Raw genomic sequence first — 26757 nt, 5'->3', positions numbered from 1 at the left:
TTTGACCCATGTATCTGATGATAAATTGCATGGTGTACCAGGCATAACAGTTACTCAGTCACTCTGTGGAGCTTCAAGAAGTCCCTGCATAGCTTTAGGCTGGGAATACACGCAGAGTTTTTAGGGGCAGATTCACTTTTCCAATCTTTTTTCCGAATTATTTTCCGATCGTTTTTCTGAACGATTTACATTCACTTCTTTGATAAAATCGATCAGAACTATGATTGAAATCAGTTCATACCTGCTGGGAATTATCTATCGAGCCATCTATCTGCTGGAAAAACTCTTGGTGTATTCTCATCATTCTACAGGATCTTCTCAAAAAATTAGCATATTGTTATAAAGTTCATTATTTTCTGTAATGTACTGATAAACATTAGACTTTCATATATTTTAGATTCAAATACACAGAACTGAAGTAGTTCAAGCCTTTTATTGTTTTAATATTGATGATTTTGGCATACAGCTCATGAAAACCAAAAATTCCTATCTCAAAAAATTAGCATATTTCATCCGACCAATAAAAGAAAAGTGTTTTTAAAACAAAAAAAAGTCAACCTTCAAATAATTGTTCAGTTATGCACTCAATACATGGTCAGGAATCCTTTTGCAGAAATGACTGCTTCAATGCGGCGTGGCATGGAGGCAATCAGCCTGTGGCACTGCTCAGGTGTTATGGAGGCCCAGGATGCTTCGATAGCGGCCTTAAGCTCATCCAGAGTGTTAGGACTTGCGTCTCTCAACTTTCTCTTCACAATATCCCACAGATTCTCTATGGGGTTCAGGTCAGGAGAGTTGGCAAGCCAATTGAGCACAGTAATACCATGGTCAGTAAAACATTAACCAGTGGTTTTGGCACTGTGAGCAGGTGCCAGGTCGTGCTGAAAAATGAAATTTTCATCTCCATAAAGCTTTTCAGCAGATGGAAGTATGAACCCACTTTTGAACCAGAAACAGCGGCAGAAGCGCCTGACCTGGGCTACAGAGAAGCAGCACTGGACTGTTGCTCAGTGGTCCAAAGTACTTTATTCAGATGAACGAAACTTTTACATGTCATTTGGAAATCAAGGTGCCAGAGTCTGGAGGAAGATTGGGGAGAGGGAAATGCCAAAATGCCTAAAGTCCCGTGTCAAGTCCCACAGTCAGCAATGGTCTGGGGTGCCATGTCAGCTGCTAGTGTTGGTCCACTGTGTTTTATTAAGGGCAGGGTCAATGCAGTTAGCTATCAGATTTTGGAGCACTTCATGCTTCCATCTGCTGAAAAGCTTTATAGAGCTGAAGATTTCATTTTTCAGCACGACCTGGCACCTGCTCACAGAACATATGGATGTGCTGCAGCACTATGGCTTTTGCTTTTGGAGGGTTGTAATTTCTGAGAACCAGGTCCCTCTTTTTTTTTTGTATTTGTTTTCAGCACTTACCACTTTTACCCCAACATTGTACTTTGCCACAGCTTAGGTTTCCACTAGTTATTTCAGAGTTAATGGTTATGTACAAAACATGAAGAGGTACCTCCAGCTCAGCCTACAGCAGAAACCGGAACCTGCAGGCCTACTGATAAAACCTGAAAAGTACAAGGGTTCCTTGATAAGACTGTGTACACACATCCAACTATGATTGGCCAATTTTACCACTTCCATGTAGTATGAGGGCCAACATATTTTAAAGAGAACCTGAACTGAAAATAAAAAGTCAACATAACCATACACAGGCCATACTTGCCTCCTGTGTAGTCTGCTACTCAATCTTTTTCTCCTCTCCTGCATCCTATTTCTCCACTGTGATCAATGGAATTCTCTGTCCTCCAGTTTAAAAATGGCCATTACCCCCTAACAGCTTCCTGGTCAACATATTGTTAAACTGTAATATCGCTCACTTGAGCCATAGGGAAAAATGGACATTACCTTGCACATTCAGTTGTAACTGACAGCTCCTGATATATAAGTGACAGCAACTGGTATATTTCAGTTCTGACAAAATATTGTCAGATCTGGAACGGATCACTGTAAGAAAAAAATGGTCAGCTGCTGAGAGGAACTGATGGTGAGGTTAGTATGTAATATTCATTTGCAGCTTTGTCATGTGTTTATTTTAAATAATGTTACTCGCCTCAGGTTCCCTTTAAGTACTATAAACTAAATTGTAGACTAACATGGTCTGTTAGTCTACAATTCAGTTGCAGCCTATGAGCGCTGTCATTTGTTTGTTGTCTGTTTGAGAGAAATGTGTATACCATTTTATGACTAGCAGCACTAGGAAAAAATCGTGTTTTTATCGTTAGACTAGCGGTAGGTCTTCCCTGAGAGGACCCGTCACCGCCGTGGGGAAGTCTAGTAGGGAATGATTTGTGCACATGTTATTTATACTGAAGATAACGTCCTCCTTTGCTGTACCTGTTTTGAATGCAAGTTGTGTATTTTAGTCCACATTGTGGAGCTCTGCACATCTATTGCAGGTAGTCAATTCGGGTGCAGCCTCTGTTTGGAAGCGCTGCCAATGTCTCCTGCTGTAAAGTACTATAAACTGTTGTGTAGGTAAGCTCTCGTGCTATATTGCAAGTGGTAAAATTGACCAATCAAAAATGGATGGGTGTACACAAGCCTCTATGCCCCCCGATCAGCCCAACAGAGAGTTTTAGCCGATCGCTGGTCTAGAGCATTGTTCTCCTGACCTATCCTGGCCACTGTGCACCGTTGCCGCGCCCCCCCCCCTCCCCCCTGTAAACGCGTCTGTACAGCCTTGGCCATGCAATGTCACCCGAGGGATCGGAACCCGATCCCTGCCAGCCGACATTCCTTGCATGTGCCTCAATCAGTCAAGTCATAAAATTCTGTCTATTGTACAATTATCTGATGGTTCTGGATTGATGGTCAATATTTTTGTCAAGCAAGTTGACTTGTGTATAGCTCGTATATAGCTCGCTCACATAAACCAGTCCGATTCACGTTGTCATCCTCTAGTTCTTAACAGACGGTTGTTTGGCAAATATACAGACAGACCTTTTTTATCAGTATGGCCCATCTTTGTGACTTGTTGCGACACTTTGTGATGGATATCTGATTGTCTTCAGGCTGTAAGAACCAGTTATGTATCTGGGGGGGAATGTTCTGCATGCTGCTTTTTCCTCTGCTGCAGGTGCATCTAAATATTTTGCTTAGAAAGTTTCTGTCATTGGGCATGATTTACAAAGCTTTTTCACCCGTGTTTTCACCTTATCTGGGTTACATTTTTAGGCTTCCAAAGAACAAAAATTTTATAGAATTAATGAGGAACTGTTGCGAAAATCTTAAAATTTAAATCCCATACAGATAAGAAGTATGTTTCTTCCTGAGTGAGCCATAAATTACATTTCTCCTATGTTGCTGTCACTTACAGTAAGTAGTAGAAATCTGACATTGCCGACAGGTTTTGGGTTAGTCCATCTCTCTCTAAAAGGGTTTCTCAGCATGGCCTTTATTCTTTAAAAAGACACCCACTGAAAAAGATTTATACAAAGATGCTGGCCAGCCTCCCTGCTCGCTGCACACTTTTTTGGGCAGTTGGACAGAGCAACTGCCTTTATCTAAGTGCAATTTGAAAATAAAGAAATCTGTGAGGAGATAGGCTAGTTCCAAACCTGTCGGTTCTGTCAGATTTCTACTACTTACTGTAAGTGACAGCAACATAGGAGAAAAGTCATTTATGGCTCATTTTACTCTGGAAGAAACATACTTCTTATTTGAATAAGTTTACATATATTTTATATGTTAAGATTTTCTATATTTGCTTTGAGTCATTATTTTGCTTGTAAATGTGCTGAAAGGTTATTTTTTAATAATTATGTGATAAGTCATGTAGGAGAAGTTTTGTGAATAGAGCCCATTGTCACTAAAGCTTTGTACAACCCTGTAGTATCTTCACATGTATTATGAAAACTCAAATCCATTTCCACAACTGGTGTGCATAGTCCAAAAACAAATAGTGGGGGACATGCATACATGAGGTTAAAAAAAAGTCTGTACAATCAGGACGTCCAGCAATACAAATACATGCAGTGTTAAGTAGTTTGAGACGCCACTAATATAGGGTTCATAGGATAAATTACAGCAGTATAAGAAACACTAGGAGAAGGTCCCCGCCTTGCAAGCTTGTAATCTTGGGTGTTTCTGATGCTGAAACATTGTTACCATAAAAGTGGGTATCCTGAATACTCACTGCATTCTATGGTATGTCACTACATTGCATCTTTAAATGCCTCCTCCTGATCTCTCTTGGTGTTTAGAGCAGGGCTGTGGAGTCGGAGTTGGAGTCGTGGAGTTAGAGCAATTTTGGGTGCCTGGAGTCAGAGAAAATACTCCGACTCCTAATGAATTTAAACTGTAATTAAAATAGAAAATATGATAAATTGTTCTATTTCTCAGATAATAGTCATTATAAATAATTTGTACATACAGTAATAGCTGTGCTTAGTCCACAAAAATGAAATAAACCAATCAAAATTTGTTACTTGTGCCGCTTCAATAAAGCGGTCCCCGTATTTTTAAAGTCATATATACATATTTGATTGTGACTGTACAGTATATGTGTACACAGGAATCGCTTATATAAACTAAATAACATCTATGCTGTAAGAATAAAGCCTGATGTGTAGCTGTTTCACTGATAGAGATGGTCAATGAGATGGAAATAATTTTGCGTTGGTGCTGATTTATGCAAATGTATGCACTCTCTTTGCTCATGAAATCAAATAATTTGATATGTTAAAATTTGGTTTGGTGACTACAAAATATAAAGGGTACCTGAGACGAATGAAAAGTTTTATACATACTTCAGGCCCCCTTCAGGCCAATCAGTCCCCCGCTGTCCTTCTCCGCCACCTGGATCTTCTGCTATGAATCCCGGTAAGTCAGCCAGTCAGCGTAGTACGGCCACGTGCTGCTCCTACAGCCAGGAACATTCTGCACCGGCGCAATAGTGCTGCGCAGGTGTAGTACGCTCCCGGCGGCGGAGTGTGTGCATGCTCGTTAAGCCAGACTGGCTCAAGTACCTGGACTCATAGCAGAAGATCCAGGTGGCGGAGGAGGACAGCGAGGGACTGATTAGCCTGAAGGGGGCTGGAGGAAGCCCCAGGTATGTATAAAACTTTAATTTCATCTGTCTCAGGTTTACTTTGTTACACAGTAGTACTATACTATACATATGCACTCCCTACACCTACAGAGCTGCAGGGAATCCACTGAGAATGCTGTGCACATTGAACACAGAGGTGTTGTCTATCACCCATAAACCTGGTTCAGATTGTGCATGAAGAATGTGTAATAGAGGAAGAATCTCCTCATTCCCCTGCAGAGTACCTGCACATCACTCTTACATGTACCCACAGTTACATTGCCTAGGGCCTGATAGATGTTCTTTGTTCCGGCCTGTACCTTTTACAAGTACTCTTACCAAGGATTAGTTTTAGTCTGACTAAAGAGAATAAATATGGCAGTCTCCATATCCTTCTCACTTCAGTTGTCTTTTAAAATTCCTAAGCGTTGGCAGTTAAGAGATGAATTTTATGTTACATACTTTCAATCAACAAGATTGTAATATGCAAATTAGAGGAGTCTGAGTCTGTGGAATCGAAAACTGAGGAGTCGGTCAGTGGATTTTTGTACGGGATACACAGCCCTGGTTTAGAGAGGGTGTGACCCATGCTCTGTGATCTGGCAATACATGATGGGATGCAGAATAGGCCGTTCCCGTGCTGTGACGTTATTTAGTGTACTACTAGTGCCAACTTCACACCACAGTTCGCTGGCTGCGGAGGAAATATTTTCCGCATTATCCTCGGGTCACAGATCAAAGTGCCAATCATAGAATTCCTCCAGAGCCCAGTCTGGAATCACTGCGAATGTTTCACCTTCATGTCCAGAATGAAACACGGGAGGGAGCTTTTCCTCCGAACAGACTGTAATTCTCCCTCATAAATGACTGCAGAACTCGTCACCCTGCGGGATAAAGTGTCCATTACCCCAGAAGAGCTCTTGTACAGAGTGAAGGGCACCAGTCATCTCAGGATTGCTGTCTATTCAGAGGAAAGTGTACTGGCCACATCATAAGAATAGTATCCCAGTGTTATCCACCTGTAAAGAATTGTGCTCCATAATAACCATACCATAGAGGAGTTGTTGCTGATCAGTTGCAAAGTGGAAAATGCATTGGACTAGGATTAGATAATGTATTGGAGCTGAAGGTTACACATAAGAATTGTGTATTTCTACTGAGTGTGTTCCGTGATCTGATTGCGTTTCGATCGCAAGACACTGTTTTCATTTGTGTGGATTTGCAGCACAATTTTTCCCAGTGGTCTTGCGTGTTGCATTTTTTTGTGATTGGCCCCCTATGCAAATTAATAGTGTGCTGCTTAAGGTGGGGGGTGGCATTATTTACAAACGGCAAAAATCTCTTAACCCTTCACACTCTCGCATGCAAATGTTCAAACAAATGCATTCACAGATTCACTCATCCAGGCACCACTGTTATCCCTACATCTAAGTTAAAAGCCGGGGTTTTAGTTCACAGACGAATGCATTCTTATGCTTAGTCACCTATACTGCTCAGAAGTACCCAGGTAAACATAGGTGTCCTAACTCTGGCCCTGTAACATGCATAGTGCAGACATGCAAACATTCATTGCATCAAACCTATCTAGGGATTAGGAGCACGCATCCTGACGTCCTCTCCTGGGACAGACAGTGCATCTTACCAATCGCACAAGGGAGCTAACGTAATGTATTCATGCGCACCTGTTTTCTGGCCACACCCCCTTCAGCACCTCCCTTTTCCTTAATAATTTATTTAATGTCCTAACTAGAGGCGATGTGTCTGGATATATGTGTTTTTTTTCTTATTTACAAACGGGGGGACTGCACATGTGCCAGAGGAGATGCCGACCTCCATATGGTGTTCGCCATCTCCGCTGCACAGTCCCCTCAATGTATGCCGGAAGATGTAGTGTGTGGAAGTGAGTATAGAGATGCACTCATGTCCACGGACACCAGGAAAATGAAAACGCAAGCGCCACTGAATGGAGGGGATGGCGACCACTATATGGACAAGAGGCCTCAGAAGCAGTCCCCGTAGGCAAGTAATGCCTCTTATCCCCCCCCCCCCCCCCATGAAGTTATTCATTTAAGAACAGTTTAATTAGAGGTGCTCAAAATCTGTGTGTGTGTGTGTGTGTGTGTGTGTGTGTGCGTGCCTGCGTGCGTGCGTGCGTGCGCAAAGGGTCACTGTTTAACTTTAAAGAGGCCGTGAGTCTTGCACAGGACAAAAGGAAAACCGATAAATGCACCCTGTGTGTATTTAGAGTTTAGCCTGTCTAATTCCCCCTCATCTGCGTCTCATCTGTGTCAGCTTGCTGCCTAGGCAGAGCAGCTAATTTGTAAACACAGGATGTTAACCCTATATTTGTTTTTGTTTAAAGGTTATTATGCTGTTGTTTATCTTTTAGGGCAGAGAGGAAGTTCTGAATTCAGGTCAGATTTAAGGAAGGATGTCTGTTTTGTGAGAATAAGTTAAGGGAAGACTCTACACTCTGGTTTGTCTGTGTATCGATTATGACAGCAAGAACTTATTACACATAAATCTTGGTGTTATGTGCTATGCAAGGCTGCAGATTCCCAGCAAGCTCATGGTGAACCAGAACTCCTAGGAGTGTGTAAAGGGGCTGAAAGAGACCAAAAAGCCTTCTTACAAAAATGCTAAGCAAGGCTGATGATCTTCACTACGTATGTTTGTGGATCCAACAAGAGGTTGCTAAGGACCCCCTGATCACCAGCCAGAAAGGAACATTGCGATATTCCTGCAATTCTCAAGTGAATCTTTCTACATTGTGGTTTCATAAACACAATAACTGCTTTGAGATGAGCAGCCATAACCAAAAGAATGACGGCACTAAATAACCACAAAGTTTATTGTTGCTCCATGAATATATCTCATAAATAATCCCTGTACAGCATTCCTCTGCATAGGCTGCGGGTGATGCGGCATCCATCCCTTCTCTTATACATTCCAGGCCTGTGTTTGGCAGCAGCATCTCTCACTATCAGAGGTGAATTACTGCTAATCTGATATAATGCGGAGTAAATTGTCATTTACATTTAGATTGAGAAACTGTTTTGATACGCTTGATGCAATTAGCGGAGAGTCACAACCGAGCGCTTCTCTCATTGGCAGCTTTGTGACAACTTCGTGTTCTACACACCGCCGTGTCAGATTGACTTTGCCGACCAATAAATAAATTCTATAAGTCTTCTCATTGAGTTAGTATTGATTCTGGAGATATGGAGGGAGCTAATGAGGCTGCTACGCCCTGTAGGGTTTGTGAAGCTGGAGATCCACTTTTCAGACATGTTCTTCGCTAATCAATAATGCATTTCTAATCCACTAGTTATTTTTCTCCCACTGCAGAGATCAGAGGAACTTCAACTGTCTTATTGTTTATGAAAAAATAAAGACAACTTTACCAGCAAACTCTATGCCAATTACACCACTGCTGTAGCTGCTCCCCTACTGGCCTAACAACTTCCCATTCCTCCACCTCCACTCTCCAAACTACCCACTACTATGAATCTTAACTATCTGTGATCTCTGTATAGCCTTGTACAAAATGATAAACTGAAGTCGTTTGAAACGTCTAACAAAGAACAGGTTTCGCTGTGTTGGATGAGGATTGTGTTAAAAAATGTAGCCAAACAAGTAACCGATATCGGGCAATATGCACAATCTAGTTAGCGGTTCAACTGTTGGGCAGCTATCGTGCAGTCAGCCACTTGTGTACAATGTCATTTGAGCGACATTGTTCTACTGAATGTGGACATGTTGTTCATGATGACGCTTTTGCTTGGGTGCGCAATATTTAAATGAGTTAGTTGTGTGCAATATCAGTGTGTGGGACATTATATTAGTGATGAGAAACACAGGACAGGAGGGGGTGTGGTTACTGGACATATTGGTGAGGAGATGCAACCCATGACAGGAGGGGGTGTGGTTACTGGACAGATTGGTGATGAGATACAACACATGACAGGAGGGGGTGTGGTTACTGGACATATTGGTGAGGAGATGCAACCCATGACAGGAGGGGGTGTGGTTACTGGACATATTGGTGAGGAGATACAACACATGACAGGAGGAGGTGTGGTTACTGGACATATTGGTGATAATACAACACACGACAGGAAGAAGTGTGGTTACTGGAATATTGGTGATTAGATGCAACAAATGACAGGTGGAGGTGCGATTACTGGACATTATATTAGTGATGAGATACAACACATGACAGGAGGGGGTGTGGTTACTGGATATTATATTGGGCATGAGATGCAACACATGAAAATGAGGGGGTTATTGTTAGCAGGCAATATTGGTGATGTGATGGTAGGCAGGGTTTGTGGTTATTGGAGATAACTGAAAGGGCTGCACACATAAGGAGAGAGGTCTATCATTACTGGATAGATGTTATATTGGTGGTGAGATGTAACAGATTGCAGCTACATGAGCTGTCACTGCAGGTGGTGTAAATTCCAGCAGAGCTTTAACTGATGATCTTTCCTTGTAAACTCCTCTGCTGTTGTCACCTGCAAGGAAAACACATTTCTACACAATAAACAAGAAGAAAGATTTTAAAAATCCCAAGATTATCCCGAGTGATCAGCGTTCTTCATTGTCTCGCTACATTAACGCCATATTCCAGCGTTCATGAAAAAGCTTGACAGGAATATTGAAACGGGGTCGCCCATCAGCTTGTAAAAACAACACATTTTATGACAGTCTACAAAAAGCAGTGTTCAGCAAATAACAGTGACTTATTAAAAAACAAATTAAAATACATCACCCTGTGCCAGGAAAATAAACTTTAAGCACTCAAACAGACATGCTGGCCAAATACTCTGCAAACCACATAACCACCCACACTGAGCAGCTCAACAGCAGAGCCAGGGAGATAATCGGTGGCATAACTATAGAGCTTGGGGCCCCAGTGCGAGTTTTACATGGGGCCCCAAGCACTCTTGATATGTTGCCCCCAAACCAACCAGGGTCAGCTGCAGTGTCAGAGAAGTGTAATCACAGTAAGGAAACATCATTTTGTTAAAGTGAACCTCCAGACTAAAAATCTACTCAGCAGAACTGAAAGTCTTGATGTTGAACAGTTTCACAGCATCAGAATTTTTTTTTCTTACCCAAGCCTCATTTTTAGCTGCACAGAGGCTAAGCCCCGCCCCATCAAAGAAAACTGCCCAGACATTTTCCCTTGATGCTGTGCTAAGCATGATGGGATTTCTGATGATGATCTCGTTCTGTTTTGGCGCAGATACGTTTTTTCACATTTTGAATTTGAGATTTGAAGCCTAGCGCGTGCAGCTGGGAGGGGTGAACAGGACGCAGGACAGTTGGAACTGTCTCATGCTCCCTGTCACCTGCTTTTACCAAAAAGATTGCTGCCCCATTAAATCACAAACATTTGCCTGTTCTTTTAAAAGTGGGTGGGTAAGAGATTATATTGCCTATCTATTTTAATTAACATAACAAATGTAACTTAATGACAGTATGTTTGTTTAGGCTGAAGTTCCTCTTTAAAGGAATACTATCGATTCACATATTTTTTTCAATTGACACAGGAATTGTTTGGGAAGTGCTGCTAAGTACTGGTGTATACATTTTAGTAGCAACCTCTTTGTTTACTGTTATCAAAAAACTTTCAAACTTTACTGACGCCAGAACTGATGGCAGACTGAGCCATGAGGAGAGGGGAAATACCCCTCACACTTGATCAGTTAACTCTGTGTAACTCTGTGTGTGAGAGAGAGAGAGCTCCCAACAGCTGCAGCTTCTGTGTCCTGTGTTTCTGACTGACGTGTCTGAAGAGAGCAGAGGAAATGTAACGAATTGTCACAGCTTTTCATACTGTTTTTGCTTTCAGAGTTTGATATGTTTGATATTTGCTTTCTGTAGTCTGATATGCAACTCTGGCTGTGCATTGAAGCAGACACCCCTTCTGCAATTGATTTGTCCCAATATAGCTAAATCCTACCCTCAATAACTTACAGCTTTTGCCTCTGATATTTAACATGAAAAGTAGGAAAATGTTTACACAGATTCTTAGACATTATTTGTACATTGTCATTTTAGAACACTTGGGTATTGATAGTATTCCTTTAAGTATTACCACGATGCAATACACATATAGAGGTGTTCATTACCTGCATAGCATGAAAAGCTAATAAGTTGAATGAAGGAGGGCCCCTCTGGTTCAGGGGCCCTGGTGTGGTCTAAATCTCTGCATTTCTGCTATTGCTATGCCACGGGAGATGAGGATAATTCCACCATGCTCTTGTGCAAGTTTTATGCACCTTGTATGCAACTTGCCATTGGGCCAATTGGAATTGGCTGACTTTGTTTTTCATTAGCCCAGTTCCAAGTCGCATACAGGCCAGATTAATTCGCTACCCATTGACCAACCCTACTCAACTGTAGGTTTAAAGGTGCCCACTAACGGTACAATTTTTCACTAAATGTGATCTTACAGTGCGATTTTTACGCTCGAAAATAATTGGAAGGCAATTATCGATTGTTCACATTAACGGAACGATTCTTTTATCTTTCAAATTCGATCATAAAATTCAACTTTCGGATTGATTTTATCCTGTTTAGCAATCAACCAAAGAATCGTTCCTTATCGATTGCCTTTATAAACTGCAAATTTTCTATACGATTCAATCGTGATGGGTGAAAAAATTGGTACCGTTTATGGGTACCTTTACTCCGATGCATTGTTATGGCCACCAGATTAACCATCAGATGCACACACTACAGACACATTTCGTCATGAATTCTAGTGGAAGTCGTTTGCCCCGCCCCCTCCTTCCCCTAAGTGTGCATTCCAGCTTAGAGGCCCTCGCAGTGATGATGCTAAAAAACAAACAGGAGGAGGCGTGCTGGCATGACAGGTGAGCCTGCAATACTCACCACGGCCCAGGCGGGTACACTACTCAGGGGAAGACCAGCCAGGGGTCCATTGGGAAAGCGAATGCTTTTACCACCTGCCTAATCAATCATTTAGGCCGATTTTGCCCGCAAATCTATTGAAACAATAGATCGGCCATGTTGCTGCATTGATATCTGCCAGATTCGATCATTATGAATAAGCCAGATATCGATGCTGAAAATCGAGTAGTGTATATACTGTACACCCTAATTCTCATTCCCAACTCTATTATTTGGGTAATTATACCAGGCCAAATGGATGTTCTTGAAAGGTGGGCAGATTCGACCAAGACACAGATCTCTCCCTGATGGAATCTGAGCCCATACACCGCAGGCCGATTCCAGATTGATTTCAGAGACCCCCTCATGCAGGTAAAATACTTTACCTGTCCACTGTCACCCACCACGGGCCCATACTTCTTCCACATTGCCGCCCTGCGTGGCTGGCAGGCTAGTGCACGCAGGGCACGTGTGACATCACAACTGCCTCACATGCTATATGCTCATAGCCACCAGGGGCAGCAATGCAGAAGATGTATGGGCACCATGGCATGTGACAGCGGACAGGTAAAGTATTTTACCTGCATGAGGGTGTCTCCAAAATCAATCTGGAATCAGCCTGCGGTGTATGGGATCAGATTCCATCAGGGAGAGATCTGTGTCTTGGTTTTCATTTTCCATTGATGGGACAGTGGCCGGGGGGCTCCATCTCATTAGTTTGTGATTATTGCACTCCGTTACTGCTGCTCATGCAAGGCATGATGAGGTGCAATTAAATGTATACAATCGCTGTTATACCACATGTATAATTTGTTATTGCCATTAGACATTTAGCAAGGGCATTATTTTATGAAAAATAGACTTAAAGAGACACTGAAGCGAAAAAAATATATATGATATAATGAATTGGTTGTGTACTATGAATAATTACTAGAAGATTAGCAGCAAAGAAAATATTCTCATATTTTTATTTTCAGGTGTATAGTGTTTTTTCTAACATTGCATCATTCTATAATATGTGCAGATTACACAACACTCAGCATTCAAAATGATTATTTCAGAGCAGTTTGTGAACTAATGACCTCTCCTCTGGCAGAGAAAAAGTAAAAAATTAACTAACAGTTGAGATAATAAAAGTCAGATAACAGCCCTCTCCACGACTTTGAAAGTCGTAGAGCTTAATGGCTTTTTTGTATAGAGATAACAACTGGAGTTTCTTAAATCTTCCTGTACTGGAAATCATTACACTGATGTATCTGATCTTAATGTTTTATTTCTTAGCTGTACTACACATACAAATCATAATATCATTTTTTTTCCGCTTCAGTGTCTCTTTAACAGGGAAAATAAGCTTTTGTTATGGTTTGGCTCCTATTTACAATTATGCACAATTTTGCCATTATGCAAAAATATGCAGATTTAAATTTCCATGTTTTTATTAGTTTCATCTATTTTTATGGAAACTTTGATGCTTTTGCTGTATTATAGGCCCACTATTGTACTTACTGTATTTTGCAGAAATATCTGGCTAAAAATGGCAGGTTGTATAAAATGTAAATCGATCTATCTGTGGGTCTAGCTTTACAAGATATTTGGGTTGGGGGTATGTTGTTTGCAGTGTATTTATTTAAAGAGACTCTGCAACAAAATTTTCAACCTTATTTCTTCTATCCTTTAAGTTCCTATACCTGTTCTAATGTGGTCTGTCTTACTGCAGCCTTTCCTAGTTGCACAGTGGCTGTATTATCTCTGTTCTATAGTCTAATCTTCGTTCCTCTGACGGCTTTGTTGGACTCTGGCAGGAATGTGCTGTGCTGCTTGTGATGGGATAGACTCTATACACACCCTCTTCATGCCCCCTGCAGGCTCTGTGTGAGTCACAGACTGAGCTCCTCTCAGACTATCACACTCTGGTTAGCAGCCATGTCTTTTGTTTGTAAACACTGCCTAAAACTGGCAATTACAAGCCAGGATTGCAGCAGGGAGTGGCAGAAACCGCACAGAGGGGCCCCGGAGAACATAATAAATAGAATGGTATGCTTTTTATTGTAAGAATTTTAGAGTACAGATTCTCTTTAAAGGGAACATAATGTGTGAGGGATGTGGAGAATGCCATATTTATTTCCTTGTAAACAATGCCAGTTGCCTGACAGCCCTGTTGATCTTCTGGCATAAGTAGTGTCTTAGTAAAAACCCTGGAACAAGCATATGGCTAATCCAGTAAAACTTGAGTCAGAGTACCTGACGTGCTGCATGCTTGTTCAGGGTCTATGGCTAAAAGTATTGGTGACGCATGATCTTGGAGGGCTGCCAGGCAACTGGTATTAAATATGGCAGCCTTCATATCCCTCTTACCTCGGGTTTCCTGTAAGAAATAAATGACTGAAAATCTCTCTTCTGATTGGAGGATTGTCCCTTTTTATGTTTTCCCTATTTGATAAATCCTAGTCTAATTTCTTTGCAGCTGAGGTTTCCCGTAAAATCTCCTCTGCATCTCAGATATTTTCAGCACAACTAATTCCTGCAGCCTTTCCAGAATATTTGTAATGTTTGCACATTAGCCAGCTGGCCCTTTAAGCTGTTCAGGGTTCACTTGCCGAGAATTGGCTGCCATCGATTTCTGTAATTGGTTGTTTCACCTCATTTGACGCTCGGCAGGAAGCAACAAGTCCTCTGGGCTGTGATGGGGTCACATGAGTCGCGTCATGTGACGAATGGCAGCTGTTTATGTTCAGAGAGGCGGTGTATCCCATGGCGACGCAACAGGGACTTCTATGTCATATTTAGCAACAATAGAGAAGGTGTGATGTCCTATAGGAAGCATGTTTGTTGCGTTCTGTGTTTTCACATCTTCATTGAAGTACAAGTAAATTCAAAATGTCCTACATCTACTAAGCAGCTCAACATATTGCCCATTCTCTTTAGTTAGACTTTTTAAAATGTTACCTTACAAGGCCGTTATTTGAAAGATTTTGTCCATAGAACTGTTCAGAATCTGCATCTTTCTCGTTCCTTGAGGTTCTTGCTCTTAAAGAGGAACTCCAGTGAAAATAATGTAATAAAAAAAGTGCTTCATTTTTACAATAATTATGTATAAATGATTTAGTCAGTGTTTGCTCATTGTAAAATCTTTCCTCTCCCAGATTCACATTCTGACATGTATTACATGGTGACATTGTTACTGTGGGCAGGTTATGTAGCTGGTTCTAGCTGTTCTGGCTGTTACAGACAGCTGTAACCAGCTATTTCCTGTCTGTGAACATTGTTACATTGTGGCAGTTTGCCCAGAGTACCGCGGTCCTCAGAGCTTCTTGTGGGAGGGGTTTCACCACAATATCAGTCAAACAGCGCCCCCTGATGGTCTGTTTGTGAAATGCAATAGATTTGTCATGTAAAAGGGGGTATCAGCTACTGATTGGGATAAAGTTAAATTCTTGGTCGGAGTTTCTCTTTAAGCTACATACACACATACTGTACAAGAATTGTTCCTCCCCTTTGGGAATGTGGAAACTATCCCTTGGGCGACACTTTGGAGAACGATGTTGTACAGACACATTCCTAGCCTTGAGGCTAGCGGTGGGTTCTGTTGCTATGGAAGGGGGTGGCTTGGGGGACGATAATCAGCGCACAAGGGATTGGCTTCCATCAGTGGGGGGTAGAAACAATGTGATTGGTCAGGCATCAGGGGTCGGTAAGGATCCAACAGGAAGGATTCTTAATGAGTCAACACGCGCACATGATTGATCAGCAGGCACTGTACACACAGAACGATTATCGTCTGAAACAATTGTTTCAGGCAATGTTTATTGCATATGTGCATGTACCATTACTGTGGGTGCTGCACTTGACTTCAATAGCACAACTAATGATTAACTAACCTCTCAGCAGCCCCCACTATATTCTGATGTGACCCAAACAGAGGACTGAAGACTTTTGCAGTAATCTGTTTTTTTTTACCCCTTTTACTGTTTGGTTGCAGCAGTTTTCCTATATGACAGACATTATTGATTATCCTGTGTATGTATGTAACAAGCACTCAGCCTAAAGGTATCTGCGTTGGTGACTCTGCACTTTCGCTTGTGGGTAAGTCTATAGTGGGATCAATATGGGTCAGATGGCAACCTCCAAAGTCATGAAAAGGGGGGGGGGGGAGGAGGAGAAGAGAAGGCATCCACAGGGGAGCAACAGATCTGCACACTCAGCTGCTTCTTTTACAAAGAACAGAGAATGCATTGCAGTTTGTGGCCATTAGGAGAATGAGCACAGTTCTACCAGATGTCCTTCCGAGGAAGCGGATTTTGCTCTTCCCTCCCCTGTGTACTCCTTGGACCAAAAGCAGTTATAATCTCCAAGGAATCCTTCCTTCAACCTGACAGTCACAATTAGACTAGTAATAATAAGTAAGTAGAGTTGTGTATTTTTCTATTTGCAGCGTGTTTGTTGAGAAACTTTAGTTTAGAAAGGTCATTTGCCTGGCTCTTTTGCTGACCGGAACCAGCATGCAGTTCAGGTGTTCGGTCATCACTGGCCGCCTGCTTATGTAAGATGTGACACTGATAATATAGCCAAAAGAGAAGCGGGACAGCCAGGAAATTAGGTTTCAGAATATGAAAAAGAATTATTTTAACATAACCACTTCAGTATTGCTTTCACTACAGTGTATTGGTTCCCTTTAATTACACATTCCTTTTATTAACATGTATCTAACTGCCATACAGCTATTTCAGAGTAGCTTCCCCTCATTAGGCCAAGTTGGGAATTTGTATGATTCCAGATAAAAAAACATTTAAAAAATAAACAAATATTTAGAAAAAAACAACAACCAAACATCTGGCGGGCGATCAGACCCCACCAACAGAGAGTTATGCTGGTGGGGGGGGGGGGGGGGGGGGGAGTGGGGGATCACTCGTGTGCTGTGTTGTGCGGCTCTGCAGCTTGGCCTTAAAGCTGCAGTGGCCAATTATGAAAAAAATAGCCTGGTCTTTTAGGGGGGTTTACCACTGTGGTCCTCAAGTGGTTAAAGGGGTACTATGGCGAAAAACTGTAACATGTAAAACATGAGCAAACACAAACAAATAAGTAGTATGTTTTTTTCCAGAGTAAAATGAGCCGTAAATTACTTTTCACCTATGTTAGTGTCACTTACAGTAGGCAGTAGAAATCTGACAGAAGTGACAGGTTTTGAACTAGTCCATCTCTTCATAGGGAATTCTCAGCAAGGCTTTTATTCTTTATAAAGATATTTCCTAAAAAGGATTTAAACAATGATGCTGGCCAGCTTCCCTGCTTGCTACACAGATTTTTGGCAGTTGGACAGAGCAACTGCCATTCACTAAGTGCTTTTGAAAATAAATCCCTGAGAATCCCCTATGAAGAGATGAACTAGTCCAAAACCTGTCGCTTCTGTCAGATTTCTACTATTGTAGATAAAACAGACACATTTTATTTGCCCATTTGTCCCGGTTATTACAATGTTTAAATTGTGTCCCTAGTAAATGTATGGCAATAATCTATTTTTGGTTGGGGTGAAGGAGTTAGAAAAATTAAATACATTTTCATTATTTGTTTATGGTAAATGTACAGTATAATGGTGTATTTGGAAGTAGTTTTACTTTTCGGCCACAAGATGGTGCTATACTAACTCTGTTTTCTACAAATAGAAAACAGAACCAAGTGTTTACATGTGTTTACAGGTGTTTATAAACGGACGTAGCGTGACAGAAGTTGCTAAGTGGTTATGGTATAGAGACCCCTGAACCATCAGCGTCTCTGGATGTGCACCTGGATCACAAGGAAATGTTTTCTTGACCTTATGCTCTCTCCTGGAGTGATGCATTATGGGTTTTGCTCTTTTTAGCATTAAAGAGAATCTGTATTGTTAAAATCGCACAAAAGTAAACATACCAGTGCGTTAGGGGACATCTCCTATTACACTCTGTCACAATTTCGCCGCTCCTCGCCGCATTAAAAGTGGTTAAAAACAGTTTTAAAAAGTTTGTTTATAAACAAACAAAATGGCCACCAAAACAGGAAGTAGGTTGATGTACTGTATGTCCACACATAGAAAATACAACCATACACAAGCAGGCTGTATACAGCCTTCCTTTTGAATCTCAAGAGATCATTTGTGTGTTTCTTTCTCCCTGCAGTTCTCATGCACTGAAGTGTGAGGCTGCTCTTTTTTCTCCTGCAAACAGCTTTGCCCTTGTCTGTAATTCTTCAGTATGTGAAAGCCCAGCCAGCTCAGAGGACGATTTATCCAGCTTGTAAAAGATAAGAGAGAAGAGAGAAGCTGCTCTAATCTAAATAATACACAGGCAGTGTGCATAGATGGGCCTAGAATGGGGAATTCATAGCAGAACCACAACACTGAAGAACTTGGCAGCCTTCCAGACACAGGCTGACAAGTCTGACAAGGGAAAGATACATTGATTTATTACAGAGACTGTGATAGCAGAAAGTGCTGCAGTAAGCCAGAACACATTAGAATAGCTTTTGGAACTTGTAGGATGATAAAAAACAGGATGCAATTTTTGTTACGGAGTCTCTTTAAGTGATAAAAAAAAAAAAAAAAAATTAAAAAAAAATCCACCGGAGCTTCCTCCAGCTCCTGGCATCCGTTCTGTGCCCCCGCCACAGCTTCGGTGCCTCCCTTTGTCCCGCGCTGCAGAAGGCGAACTGGCGAGGTCGGCTTCCTGGTCGGCTTCTTCTGTGCCTGCACAGTACAATGCTGATGATGTCGGCCGGACCACGTGACCCGCGCGGTGGAGCGCAGAAGAAGCCGGCCTCTCCAGGTCGGCTTCTGCAGCGTGAGACAACGGGGGGCACCAGAGCTGTGGCGAGGGCACAATACGGCTGCCAGGGGCTGGAGAAAGCCCCGGGTAAGTGGATTTTTTTTCTTTTTTTTTTTTAGGGAGCTTGGATGTTTCCTTTAAAGGACACCTGTAGTGAGAAGAATATGGAGGCTGCCATATTTCCTTTTAAACAATACCAGTTGCCTGGCAGCCCTGCTGATCTATATGGCTGTAGTAGTGTCTGAATAACACCACAAACAAGCATGCAGCTAATCTTGCCAGATCTGACAGTAATGTTAGAAACATCTGATCTGCTGCATGCTTGTTCAGGGTCTATGGCTAAAAGCATTAGAGGCAGAAGATCAGCAGAAAAGCCAGGTAACTGGTATTGCTTATAAGGGAATAAATATGGCAGCCTCCGTATACCTCTCGCTACAGTTGTCCTTTAAATTACCAGAAACCAAACCTGCACTTTGTGGGATTTATTATCCAGAACTGTTTGTGGCTTTATAAAGGAGAGGGACTGAGAACGTGTCTGAAGTTAGGAAAAGGGACGCCAAAAGAACAAATGGCATGGAATAGCTGTGTATATATGTATATGATGTGTTATGTATGATGCGTGTGTGGGTGTATGTATTAGCCTAATTGCGTTTCACGTTGCTGTCCTCCGTTTCATCGTTACTAGGGGAACTGTTCGGTGCTGTACGTGTATCATTAATATTCTCGTATTTCTCAGCCTGCACACTGACAGCCTGGCGTTATGGCAGTGCATGCCAACCATCTGCCCATTCCTGGGCACAGCAGATTTGCTGAGCTGCCGAGGAGTCTTCCGCAGTGAATTATAAGAATAGTTAAATCATAATAATAGTTCTGTGCTGTTAATAGTAAATGTAGCAGCAGAAAGTCTGGATTCACCCTCCTCCCATCTGTGTAATCCTTGCAGAACTGTGAAGCGTGAGTTGCTGATAAATGCTGATTGTACCTTTTTCTCTGACCCATTTATAAAGTGGTTCTGTCATAGAGCCCCACTTCATGTCATTCAGTAACCAGCAACATCTAATATTATCACCAAGGTTTCCATTTCCTGTGTGTCCAGGCATAGAGTACTCATCTCTACTTACGGTAGGTGTGAGGAAGAAAGAGAGCGATACTTTTTTTTTTGTTCGTTTCTAGGCTAAGCGAGATCTTTACTTTGTTTGTCTAGGTCTAGGCAAAGAGACCACTCTCCTTCCTGTGTGTCTAGGCAGAGAAAGATCTCTCCTTCCTGTGTCTAGGCAGAGAAAGAGAGATTTCTACTTCATGTGTGTCTAGGCAAAAAAAATAAATAGATTTCTACTTCTTGTGTGCTTAGTCAAAAAGAGATTTCAAATTCTTGTGTCTAGACCTGGCATGCGCAAACTTGGCCCTCCAGCTGTTAAGGAACTACAAGTCCCACAATGCATTGCAGGAGTCTGACAGCCACAGCCATGACTCATAAAGGCAAATGCATTGTGGGACTTGTAGTTCGTAACAGCTGGAGGGCAGAGTTTGCCCATGCCTGGTCTAGACAAACAGATCTCTACTACCTATGTATCTAGGCAAACAGACATCTCTACTTCCTGTGTATCTAGGCAAAGCGAGATCTCTTTACTGTGTATGTCTAGGCAAAAAATATTCTCTACTTACACTGTGTGCTTAGGCAAAGAGAGATTTTTATTTACTGTAGCTAGGCAAACTGTGATCTCTAATCCCTGCATGTGTCCAGGTGTCCAGGAGTCTTCCATACTTCCTATGTGTGCCTAGGCAAAGTGAGGTCTCTACTTCCTGTGTTCTATTGGCCACCTGTTGCTGGGTAGGAGCCCTGTCCCTTCCTATGTCAGATATAATAGCTTTCACACTCTGACACTAGTCTGCATGCAATCAAGTTGGCAGTCTTGTTCTCTGCCAGCCATCTGCTTTAATTACAGAGAACATGAGGGCTCAGCCACACGATGCAATCTCATACAGATTAGCAGTGAACTTGGACCCAAGCATACAGACGCTGTTACCACAGTGCAGTCTCACTCACACCAGGTAGCACAACAGTCTCCATGAGTTGTTTGTACACAGACGGCCAGCTTATCTAGTTTATAAGTGTTCCAAAAAAAGCAGAACAGTGCAATAAAATATACAGAAGTAATATTCACAGAAAGAACATGACAAACACTGAAATTAACTTCTCAGTGAATCAAAAGAAGATGACAAACACAGATTGACTTCTCAGTGGATCAAGCTTCGGTGGACAAACCACTGATAAGTTGTGGGATGACAGGATCGTTGTTTCCAAGGCAATCAGGAAGTTTTGTTTGCCCTGGACTCAAAATGGAAGCGGAGTTCCTGTTTACCAAATGGTCCCAGGCAGTAGGCCTGAACGATTTTAGGAAAAAATTGAATTGAGCGATTTCTGTCTGAAATTGCGATTTCGATTCACGATTTCCTTCAAATGAAGCTTTGTTCCCCCTCTGCACCTGTTTGTTCCCCCTCTGTCCCCGTCTCTCGTTGTGTCCCCTTTGCCTCTTTATGCCTCCTCTGGGTCTTTCTCTTGCCCCCTATGTGTCTCTGTGCCGACTCTCTTTCTCTCTCTGTGTCTCTCTCTGTGCCCACTCTGTCCCCCATGCTGCATCAGTTCTGGACATAGCTTCAAGCACGAGTCCTGGCTCTAATGCATGGAATACTTCCTGTATGTCATGTGACATACAGGAACCCGGAGTTTTGCCAAGGGGATGGACAGCGTTGAACTCGTGCTGACGGTATGTCCAACGCTGTGGGCCACACGTGTCGGGACTTTGAGGAAGTTTGAAGCCACTTCTTCAAACTTCCTCATGTGGAAATGATGTGATCGCGATAATTGCTGCTTTGACAATTCCGAAATTGTGATCCTGGTGATCGTGATATCGGTTTAAATTCGATTCATCTTTCAGGCCTACAAGGCAGTGCTTCAGACAACCGCACCAATAGGAAGTTTTAAATATTTATTAATAAAAATAATGCATGCTAGACTTGACTTGATTTCATGAGGATCGTCTTTGCTTCTTCAGAGGACGAGTTGATATGGCCATATCAACTTATCTCTGAAGAAGTGAGGGCGATCCTTGTGAAATGCATCAGTCTAGCATGCTTTTTTATTTTTGTTAATATTTGGAGTCTGGGGTGAACAATGCTTCCTTACACCTTATTGTTGTGGCTTGATCCACTGAGCCATCAATGCTGACGCTATCAGCATTGATATAAAGCTAATGCCTCTATGTATGAGTGACAAACCCCCTATCACATGTAGGGCTTTTGTCCCTTTACCTGCAGGTTATTGTTTTATCGGCGGTACCAGATTTTAAGCTAGCAGCACCTTTGGAGTGTCTTTATAATACATGAAAAGCCATTGAATAGGAGTGAGCTCCCCCACTAACACAGAAGAAGTTAATATTTCGTTTGGTGAACACAGATATTAACTGCTGAATTAAAGTAGAAATGGGGAGTAAAACGTAAGTCAGAATTACTGTTGGGGCAGTATTGTTTATCCTGTTGGCTGGAGCAGACTGGAACAGGACTATGAACTTGTTCTTTATTGTTAATCTATAACATTTAAGGGAGGTGACCCTATCTGGTGGAAAGTTTTATTTACAGATAGTCAATAAGATGCTAATTATTTTGAGTTGAAGCAAATGTTTTGCTGACTCCACATAGCTTGGAAATAAACCAGTCCTGTGCAGTAGCTGTTCCACTCGATTCCTCAATTTCCTGCTTTTATGACTAATCTTGAATCTAGCATTACATAAGGAGTAACCCTAAGTAAACTGCACAGGTAAATGTGGTAGCCCCCCTTCTTTGTTTTCTACCCCTCTTCCCTCCCAATGCATGAAGACTCATTATTCATAGAATAGAGGATTTACATGAAGCTAACATCAGGTCAGGCTTATCTTTACACACTATACAGGGCAGAGCGCTTCCTTAACACTTCTGTTGGTTGACAGGCTACTCTGCAACCAGTGCCACTGCTAGGTGTTAGGTGTTCAAGATAACCACTCACCTCTCTCGTAGTGACAATACATCTTCTTTCACATGAATCAGCTTCCCTGTATTTCCCACACACAGCCCTCATCGTTATGAAGCATTAATTGGGATTTGTATCTGTGCCAAGATAGGGAGAAGAGGGAAAGCGCAGCAGTAATAGGCCTCTGCTACAGAAGAAGCATCATCCAGGACTGTGTGTGAAAGTACTCACTACACCCCATTGCACAGCTGACCCTCTCCAATGTGAGCAGCATTCTGCAGGGACTATTCACTATTCTGCACATTAATGAGTGACCCAAGAGAGGCAGCCAGATATTATCAGAATGTGCCAATTATCAGTTCTGATGGCTATAATTCTCAGAATCTACTCGTAGTCTTGTTTGCAGGCTGCATATCAGCACTTTTCTTGCGCTGGAAGTAATTCTCAGTATCTGCTCTCATTCCGTATGAATGACTGGTACACAGTGACACATCTCTGGTCCTCTGTGATGGTTGCAATTCTCAGTATCTGCTGTTATTCTATATGTATGAATGTTGCACAGTAACACTTCTCTTGTCCTGCATGCCAGGTGTAATTCTCATTATCTGCTGTTATTCTGCATGTATAGATGCTGCACAGTAGCACTTCTATTGTACTGTATGCTGGCTATAATTCTCAGTATCTGCTCTTATTCTGTATGTATGGAGGCTGCACGGTAACACTTCTCTTGTCCTGCATGCCTTCTGCAATTCTCAGGATCTGCTCTCATTCTGTATGTATGGAGGCTGCACAGTAGCTATACAATACAATACAATAACGTTTGTAACACACTTTTCTCCCATAGGACTCAAAGCTCTTCTCTTGTCCTGTATTGTAGATGTAATTCTCAGTATCTGCTCTCATTCTGTATGTATATAGGCTGCACAGTAACACTTCTCTTGTCCTGTATGCTAGGTGTAATTCTCAGTATCTGCTGTTATTCTGTATGTATGGAGGCTGCACAGTAGCACTTATCTTGTCCTGTGTTGTAGGTGTAATTCTCAGTATCTGCTCTTATTCTGCATGTATAGATGCTGCACAGTAACACTTCTCCGGTTTTGTTTGCTGCTTTTATTCTGTATATATGCGCAGTGAATTAAAGGCCTCACCTTATCGCAGGTCATCTGGCAATATATTTGTGGTGTTGCCAGTTCTTTGGCAGACCGATGCCAGTGCTGACCTGACTTTCTCTCTATCGTGAATAATTTAAAGTGATTCTCTGTGAATATTTCATACCTTCTATGTGCTTTGTCCAGAGAAAAGGAACTGGTACAAGAGCCAAAATCGCAGAAGGAGAAGATGGATTGGTTTGTGGAGGCAGAAGCATTCCTGGGGTGGGGTGACAGCGAGCAGATACAGTGTGCCAGGATGGCTTGGAACTGACAGGATTGGAAGATGGGAGTCGTGTGCATTGTGTTTTGCTAGTAGTTTGGGTAGAAAATGTAACATGCTAAATAGTTTTTTTTATTTGTTTTAAAGATTTGTAATTTCCATACACAATAACAGGGACAATACTTTGCAGAAAACAAACCAAGCATGGCCTATCAATCACAAGCCAAAGAAGATTGAGTATAGGCATCCCCGGAATGATGAACAGTGTCCAAGAAGCCACTGCACTGGGTAGAGTGAGCTAGTTATCCAGGAGAGAGGGAAGGGGAGAGGCAGAGTAGGAAGAAAAGTGAAAGCACACCTGGACTGTGAGGAATATGGAGGCTGGCATGTTTATTTCCTTTTAAGGGGCCCATACACTGGTCAATTTCAGCGATCAATCGATTCTATAGAATCGATCAATCGGAAATCTATTTTATCAAATCGATCAATTTGCGGCCGATTTCGATTGATTTGATCTGACCGGATGGAAAATCTAGGTCAGTCTGCTGCTGGCAGCAGATCGATAACCCATGGAGTTACATTGGATCTAATGGTCCAATAATGCATTTAGATCCATTTCCAATAGATTTAATTCTGGAATCTATGGAAATCTGTTCCTGGTGTGTGGCACACATCAGACAGATTTGACTTGACAGGCATCTGACAGAAATCTATCTGATGGTCGAATCTGCTGCAAATCTATAAGTGTATGGCCACCTTTAAACATTGCAGAATTCCTGGCTGTCCTGCTAAGCAGAGATGAATTAAGATGTAATAGGGCCCTAGGCAAGGTGGTAGATTTGGGCCCACTTGTGGTGTTTTTGGTAAGCTGTAGTGAAGAGAGGGCAGAGAAGGCTGCTGGTGGGCATTTCAATACCCACAAGGCCCCAGGCACCTGGCTAGATTGCCTCGTGAATGACCTTGCTCTGCTGCTGAGTCTCTGTTTCTAATATTCCGAGCCATAGACCCTTAACCCCCTTGGCATTATGATTATTTCTGGATTTTAGGGTCTAAAAGCAGTGCAATTTTTTGCATGCTTTTAGATCCTAAAACCTGGAAAGAATCGTGCTGCTAGGGAGATCTGCAGCAGTTGCAGCACTCACTCACCTCCCTGGGGTCCAGCGCTCTAGTTTTCCCTTCGTCCTCTGGATGGCTCTGTAGCTCTGTAGTGAGATTGACGGCTGTCGTCATGACGACAGACGGCAATCTCACCGGGCAGGAGCAGAGCCTCGGAGGAGAGGAAGAAGAATGGCAGCTGATGTCAGGATCCCCAGGGAGGTGAGTTAAAATGCCCGCTTCGCATATTGCTCTGCAATGACCTCCTGGTGGCTACCACGAGTTCAGCTTGGGGTTACCGCTCCTAGCTTGTTTTTTCCACCCTGAGCTGAACTCGTGATTACCACTAAGGAGGTTAATAACCAAGTCTGAATTCTGACTGGATTAGCTGCATGCTTGTTTCAGGTGTGCGATTCAGACTCTAATGCAGCCAAAGAGACCAGCAGAGCTGCCCAGCAACTGGTATTGTTTAAAAGGGAAAAAAAATATGTCCACCTCCATATCCTCCTCAGTTCAGGTGTGCATGAAGGAAGAGAGGGGAAAGCACAAAGCAGGAGAGACTGCTCACACAAGACTCCCTCCACACCAGTGGAAGGTCAATCCACCTATCTATGAATAAGGGAGTGCTGAGCTTTAAGTGGATGTAAGAGAAGGCAAAATAGGCCAATTCATTATATTCAAACCAGCTGAACCATATCCTCCAAAATTGCTGCTTTGCCTCCTGCGTGGATTTGATTGGGAACACCTACCCACAGGGAAGCGGGCAGAGAGCATACAGTATCTTACTTCTGCTAACTGTCCTAAAGCCACTAATGATTTGCCATTATGGGTAAGGTTATAAGAGGTGGATACCTATGACATCATCACTGCTAAGGTGACAAATTACAGGTATTTGTGAGATCACTGTTACGTGACAAATCAAAGGATTACGTGACATCCTCCCTAAAGGTAGCCATACGCTGCTCAATTTATTTATTTTTCCCCCAATCAGATGTTTGGTGAGACAAAAACATTTAATTGTAAATTGAAGTGGATTGAAAGAACAGCTGTAACCTATTAAAACAAAAAAGTTAGATACTCTCCTAAGATGAGGGATCCCTTAGAGCCTTCCCGTTCCTGTCTGCGTCTCCTCGTTCCACTGTCTGGCCCTCGTTCAAACCTCCCGCCGGCTGCATCTTCAAATCTCCAAGTTCTTCTGAAGACGAGCGGCTCTGTACTGCACTTGCGATCCAAACGGTGCCTGTCGCTTTAAACACACTCATTCGATGGTAGCTAAGCTTGTGTATGGAGCTTGCGGTGTTTATGGGATCACAATCTGTTCACAGTGGCCCTAAGTGGAGTCCCCCCTCTCCGCTTGAAGAAAAAAACTGTAGTGACTGACTTGACCCAGCTCCGCTTCTCTCCTATTTGGTGTTATAAGATTCAAGGTCGGCTAGCACACCAATATCAATCTTCCAGGATGTTTTATTCCTTATTGTA

At 42.4% G+C, this 26757-nt stretch overlaps 1 protein-coding gene across 7 annotated transcripts in view; it reads left to right on the top strand.

Moving 5' to 3' along the window:
* The window catches only part of PLEKHA7 (pleckstrin homology domain containing A7), a 353339-nt gene that overhangs the window by 186419 nt on the left and 140163 nt on the right, over positions 1-26757 (top strand). The window lies entirely within an intron of this gene.

Source organism: Hyperolius riggenbachi, chromosome 11 (genome assembly GCF_040937935.1).
Source record: "Hyperolius riggenbachi isolate aHypRig1 chromosome 11, aHypRig1.pri, whole genome shotgun sequence".
Lineage (NCBI taxonomy): Eukaryota > Metazoa > Chordata > Amphibia > Anura > Hyperoliidae > Hyperolius > Hyperolius riggenbachi.
Note: the sequence above shows the minus strand (reverse complement) of the source record. Positions and strands in the feature narration are given on the sequence as shown.